General features: G+C 40.4%; 1 pseudogene across 1 annotated transcript; it reads left to right on the forward strand.

Annotated features, from left to right (window-relative positions):
- Positions 1 to 1444: 1444 nt before the first annotated feature.
- LOC309817543 (eukaryotic translation initiation factor 4B-like) lies at positions 1445 to 3285 on the forward strand (annotated as a pseudogene). Its single transcript has one exon. The product of its transcript is annotated as a eukaryotic translation initiation factor 4B-like (transcript).
- The last annotated feature ends 3484 nt before the right edge of the window (positions 3286 to 6769 follow it).

The following is a 6769-nucleotide window of genomic DNA, read 5'->3' on the forward strand; positions in this document are numbered from 1 at the left end:
AGCCACGTTGTATGGTGATGGATGGTAACTTGTCTTATTGTGATGTGCATCTTATAATGTATAAAAATATGAGTTGTGTTGTACATCTGAAGCTAATATAATATTGTATGTTAATTATATCTCAATAAGAAAAAATTAGTGACATGTGTGTGTGCATGTGTGTGTGGTGGACTATTATTTAGCCACAAGAAGAAGGAAATCTTGCCATTTGTGACAATGTGGATGGATGCTAAGTGAAATAAGTCAGACAGAAAAAGACAAACACTCTATGACCTCACTTATATGTGGAAAGAAAACAAAAACAAAAAAAGAAACTAATAAAAAGAGTTCAAATGTGTGTTTACCAAATGCAGGGTTTAGGGGGAGAAGGAATTGTGTTGTCAAGTTGTCAAAAGGTACAAACTTCCAATTATAAGGTAAAGCAGTACCAGGAATATAACATACAACATGATGACTAGTTAACACTGTTTTATAATATATATGAAAGTTGTTAATAGAGTAAATCCTAAGTGTTCTCATCACAAGGGAAAAAATTTTTATTTTTTGTAGCTATAGATCATGGAACAAACTTAATTTATTGTGTTTATCATTTCACAATATATATGTCACATCATTATGCTGCATGCCTTAAACTCATATAGTAATGTATGTAGCAAAAACGCTGTTTTTGAACATTACTTAGGTCATCTCTTTTCTTTTTCATACCCTTCAATGAGGCCATGTAATATATTTGTAATACAGTTAGATTCATTTCATAGCTGGTATTCCATTCTGGATTCCTCCTTCATCTAGATGAAAGATTTTTAATTTTCATGAATAATCATATAACCACAAGCACAATACCATATAGAACAGTTATACCATCTAAAATATTATCTTGTGTATCCCTTTGTAATCAGCCCTTATCTTCATCCAAAATTTATGGCAACCACTCATATGTTTTCTCTCCCTATACTTTCACCTTACACATAATGTCATAGAAATAAAATTATGCAATATGTAAGTTTTGGTGTATGACCTCTTTCATTTAGTAATCTCACAAGCCCTTAAAAGTAGAGAGATGCAGTAGAAGAAGTAGTCAGAGAGATTCAAAGCATAAGAAGGATTCATCACCCAATTTTTGGCTTTGAAGATTTAGAGGGTCATGAGCCAAGGAAAGTGCCTAGTCTCTAGAAGCTAAGAGTGATCCCAGGCCAACAGTCAGTAGTTAAATGGGAACTTCAGTCATCTTGCAGTCAACTTGCTGAATAAAATGAATTTTGCCAACAACCGAAATGAGCCTGGAATTGAATTCATCCTATAGCCCCCAAATAAGAGCTCAGACTGTCAAACATATTTATTTCATACTTGTGAGATCCTAAGCAGAGAACCTACTTGAGACCACCTGGCTGTTTCACTTCCAGGAATGTCATAAAAGGTGGTTTTCTTTTGTGTTCTCTCTCCCTCTCCCAACATGGCGGCCTCAGCAAAAAAGAAGAATAAGAAGGGGAAGACTATCTCCCTAACAGACTTCCTGGCTGAGGATGGAGAGACTGGTGGAGGAAGCACCTATGTCCCCAAACCAGTCAGCTGGGCTGATGAAACAGATGACCTAGAAGGAGATGTTTCAACCACTTGGCATAGTAATGATGATGACGTGTATAGGGCACCTCCAATTGACCGTTCCATCCTGCCCACTGCTCCACAGGCTGCTCAGGAACCCAATATCGACCAGAGCCGTCTTCCCAAATCACCACCCTACACTGCTTTTCTAGGGAACCTGCCCTATGATGTGACAGAAGACTCCATTAAGGAATTCTTTAAAGGATTAAATATCAGTGCAGTGCGTTTACCACGTGAACCCAGCAATCTTGAGAGGTTGAAAGGTTTTGGTTATGCTGAGTTTGAGGACCTGGATTCCTTGTTCAGTGCCCTGAGCCTCAATGAAGAGTCTCTAGGTAACAGGAGAATTAGAGTGGACGTTGCTGATCAAGCACAGGATAAAGACAGGGATGATCGTTCTTTTGGCCGAGATAGAAATCGGGATTCTGACAAAACAGATACAGACTGGAGGGCCCATCCTGTTACAGACAGCTTTGATGACTACCCACCTAGAAGAGGTGATGATAGCTTTGGAGACAAGTATCCAGATCATTATGATTCAGACCGATATCGTGATGGGTATCAGGACAGTTACCGTGATGGCCCATGCCGGGACATGGATCTCTACGGGGGCCGAGATCGCTATGATGACCGAGGCAGCAGAGACTATGATAGAGGCTACGATTCCAGGATAGGCAGTGGCAGAAGAGCATTTGGTAGTGGGTACCATAGGGAGGACGACTACAGAGGAGGCGGGGACCACTATGAAGACAGATATGACAGACGAGATGACCGGTCATGGAGCTCCAGAGACGATTACTCTCGGGATGATTATAGGCCTGATGATAGAAGTCCCCGCCAAAGACCCAAACTGAACCTAAAGCCTCGGAGTACTCCTGAGGAAAATGATTCTGCTGCTAGCACGTCCCAGTCCAGTCGAGCAGCCTCTATCTTTGGAGGGGCAAAGCCTGTTGACACAGCTGCTAGAGAACGAGAAGTATAAGAGTGGCTACAGAAGGAACCGGAGAAACTGCAGAGTCAGCTGGATGAGCCAAAACTAGAACGATGGCCTCGGGAGAAACACCCAAGCTGGTGAAGTGAAGAAACTCAGGAACGGGAACGATCGAGGACAGGAAGTGAGTCATCACAAATGGGGACCTCAGCCACATCTAGCAGAAATGCACGAAGGAGAGTGAGAAGTCTCTAGAAAATGAAACACCCAATAAAGAGGAAGACTGTCAGTCTCCAACTTCTAAGCCTCCCAAACCTGAACAGCCTCTAAAGGTAATGCCAGACCCTCCACCAAAGGAGAATGCTTGGGTGAAGCGAAGTTCTAACCCTCCTGCTCAATCCCAGAACTCAGACACAGAGCAGCAGTTCCCTACAAGTGGTGGAGGGAAAGTAATTCCAGCTCAACCATCTGAGGAAGGACCAGTAAGGAAAGATGAAAATAAAGTAGATGGGCTGAGTGCCCCAAAAGGCCAAAGTGGAAATTCCAGCTGTGGTCCAGGAGATGGAGGGAACAAAGACCACTGGAAGGAGTCAGATAGGAAAGATGGCAAAAAGGATCAAGACTCCAGATCTGCACCTGAGACAAAGAAAGCGGAAGAAAATCCAGCCTCTAAGTTCAGTTCTGCAAGCAAGTATGCTGCTCTTGCCGTTGATGGTGAAGATGAAAATGAGGGAGAAGATTACACCAAATAGACCTCTGAATTCTGTGCTTTCTCCTAGTCTCTCACCACCCTGGAACATTCGAGAGCAAGTCAAACCTCTATCCAGACAAGACAAAATAACACTCACCATCTCCTGGATACCTTTCTTAACTTTTTTTTTTGAAAAAGAAACAAAATGAAATTCTTTTGCATGCTTCTTCAGCCTTTAAAATATTGAACTAACTGGAGAATCACCAATGTAACCAGAGAGAGACGTACAGCTTTTAATGCTGTAAGTTTAAAGTTGTGGTGCATTTTTATGACATGTGCAGTTGCCTGTGTGATTAGTGCCTAGGGGCCTCCGTTTAGCAAGATGGCAGTGATAGTGATGCAGTGTCTGGAATCTAGTTGGGCAGTAGGCAGGTATAAGGAAGAGTGTGAGGTTTCTACCTTTAATTCTTATCCTGTTGTGGCATACATGAATTAGCAAACAGTATCTGAATAAATTCTCCATTCTTAGCAAGGTAGGTTTAGTCTCTGATGTTGTTTTAGTCTCCAGGAGGCTGCCAGCCCCACCTCTTATTTAATTCTGAGTTACTGGGGCCAGCCTAAGGGGGAGTTCCTTCATTTGTGCCCCCCATGGGGGTAGGTGGGAGTGAGTCTACAGGCCACTGAAGAATAGGACTGTTTGGTGACCAAAGTAAATGGGGAAATCGTGGTTTGAAAAGAAGCTTGGGGATTTGATAAATTATTTTGCACCAGTAACAGGGAAAATGGTATCATCTCCAGTAAACACATAGTCGTTTACCTCCTGGAGCAGGAAGCACTTAAGGGTTGTGGGAATTCCCAGGTCTTTTATGTGTCCTGGTTTCACCCTTTCTTAAACACTATCCCTTCTGAAAGTTCAAATATATCCACATTCTGTTGAAATCTTGAAGCTTTAAAAATTTAGACTCTTGTCATCATCTTATGTTCATCATGCTACTCTTTCCTGTTAACCTTCCTACAGGCAGCTTCTACTTAAGTCACATACTTGACCTCCTAAGCATTCTCTAGAGCCCCTGGGAGCTGTCCAATGAGGAGTCATCACTGCTTTTTCTCAAGCAAATCTTGCCTCCTTCATGCTTTGACACTCCTTCCCTCTAGCCATTCGTGCTCCTGCTGCTTTGACCCCTTTTACACCTCAGAAAACTTTAGAATTACTAGTCGTAGGTGGTGAGCGAGGGTGGTTAAATTGGGAGCCTTTCTTACAACCTTGATTGGGGTTTGAGGGGCTTTTTAAAAAACAAAAGTTTCCTTCTCTCCAAGTGAAATCTCACACCAATGTTTGGATTTATAATGTGGCTTAGACCAATGTGTGGTTTTTTTGGTTCTGTTTTTTTAGCATCCCCTTGAGAGAATAAATGATAATGGAGGAGAACAATTTCACAAGGTCCTGGCTTCTCTTGCAACACAGTAGCTTTACTTGCCTGCTTTTATGTGCACCTTGGTACTGTCAGCTCAACAGATGGTGTCCTTACAGGCAATATTGGTACCTGCAGAGAAAAGACATCTTGGTCTCTTCTCGCATCAGTCCTAAGTTAGACCCTTTACAGCCATGCAGGGGTGTTGGTTTATGAGTGCTGCAGCAGTGAGCATAATGAATCATTTACCCAGTGGACATAGAAAACATACCAAGTGAAGTAACTTTAAATAATTGGTTTGGAGTGGGTAGTAGCTAGGAAGTGGCTTTTAGAGATACCCAAGGTTGAGAGGGTGTTTTTTTTTAACCATTTGCTATAGATGATGAAAAAGTAGGGTTTGCCCTCTTCATGTCTGCTTCCAAATAGATGTGTCCAAAAAAGCTGTTTTTTCCCCCATTCCTCTACCGTGCCACCCTGTTAAAACAAACAGGAATTTATGACCCGCTCCTCACTACATGTAAAATTTGTACAAAAATATCTTCTATGAAAATGATTTGTAATCTGTAGACTTATTACCTGGGAGATGTCTTGAGATGTAAAATCCCATCCTTTAGGTTGTGGGGTTTTTTGTTTTCTCCAAATAAATCTTATCTTTAAAGTTCAAAAAAAATAAAATAAAAGGTGGTTTTGTCTTAAGTAGCTATATTTGTGGTAGCTTGTTATGGCAAGGATAGAAAATGAATACATACCAATTAAAAGACTGATTTTTCAACTCTGTAATGAGTTATACGGGAAAAGAGTCTAAAAAAGAGTGGATACATGTATATGAATAACTGATTAACTGTGCTATACAGCAGAAAGTAACAACATTGTAAATCAACTATACTCCAATAAAATTTTTTAAGAAGACTGATATTTTCAGATTAGATAGAAGAGCAGGATCCAATTATACACTGCCTTCAAGGAACCCACTTTAATTAAAAATATATAGATATGTTAACAATATCAGGGTTGAGAATGGAGTTGCTTCTTAATACCAATGCAAACTTCACTAGAAGCAATGTTAGCAGGAATATAGAAAGTTATTACATAAAAATAAATTGATCAATTCACCAAGAAATATAACAAAAATATTTAAGCAAGTAAAAGAGTGCTTCAAAACATATGAGGCAAAAACTTGTAGCTCTGAAAGGAGAGTGGAAAAATCCACAAATATACTTGGAAACTTCAACATTCCTCTCTCAGTAATCAATAGAAGCAGTAGTCAGGAAATCAACAATGATATACAAGAAACTGAAGAAAAATATCTTAAAATGTGACCCAGAAAGTTGACATCTAGCATGACATTGTGAGGAGCTTTGCTGATCTGCACCCCAGTAAAAAAAGGTGAAACTTATTTTTAAAATCCCAATAACTATCTAAAGCCCTTGGAATGATTTGAAGGACAAAGAGCAAATGAAGCAATATCTATTCAAGAGAGCACATGAAAATTCAGCAAGAAAGATAAGTTTGTGGTATTTGAACCAAGACTTATCCCTCCGTTACCTCTCCAAACTCAGTGATGTGGAGACTTCAATCCATATTGCTGCAGCCAAGAACACAGGGCTCTTATCCCCCCTGCTCCCAATCAGAGGGTTTTCTACCTGGAAGAAGCAGAACCACAGTGCTTCTACTTCTTCCTCCTGCTACCTGTTTCTGAGGCTAAATCAAGGCAATTGCAGTTGAGAGGTAGGAGTTCTCTTCTTCTGCTTAGCTGTCGCTCATGGAGACAAAACAAATATCAAACACTGTCCTCAGAAACTATTTCTTCTAGGGATCCAGATTCTGGTTGTAATAATTCGTAGAGCAATTTATGCTTCCAGGGCATTGTGGAAAGCAATAGAGCAATCACTAGTCAATTGGTGGAGTTTAACAACTTATATGGTCAGGTAAAGAGAAACATAAAGCCCCACCAAAATCACTGGCATCCCAGGATGACTGTGAGCATATCAAAAGTTGTGCCTTCCAGAGGTGCAATATCAGAGGCTTAAAACCATTTGGGAGGGGATTGAATAGATTTCCCTAAAATAATGCAGCCAGTCAGTAAACAAATAAATAATCAAACAATAATTTTTAAAAACAGTGGAGGGGAGG

The sequence above is a fragment of the Grampus griseus genome, assembly GCF_964374135.1.
Source record: "Grampus griseus genome assembly, chromosome: X".
Lineage (NCBI taxonomy): Eukaryota > Metazoa > Chordata > Mammalia > Artiodactyla > Delphinidae > Grampus > Grampus griseus.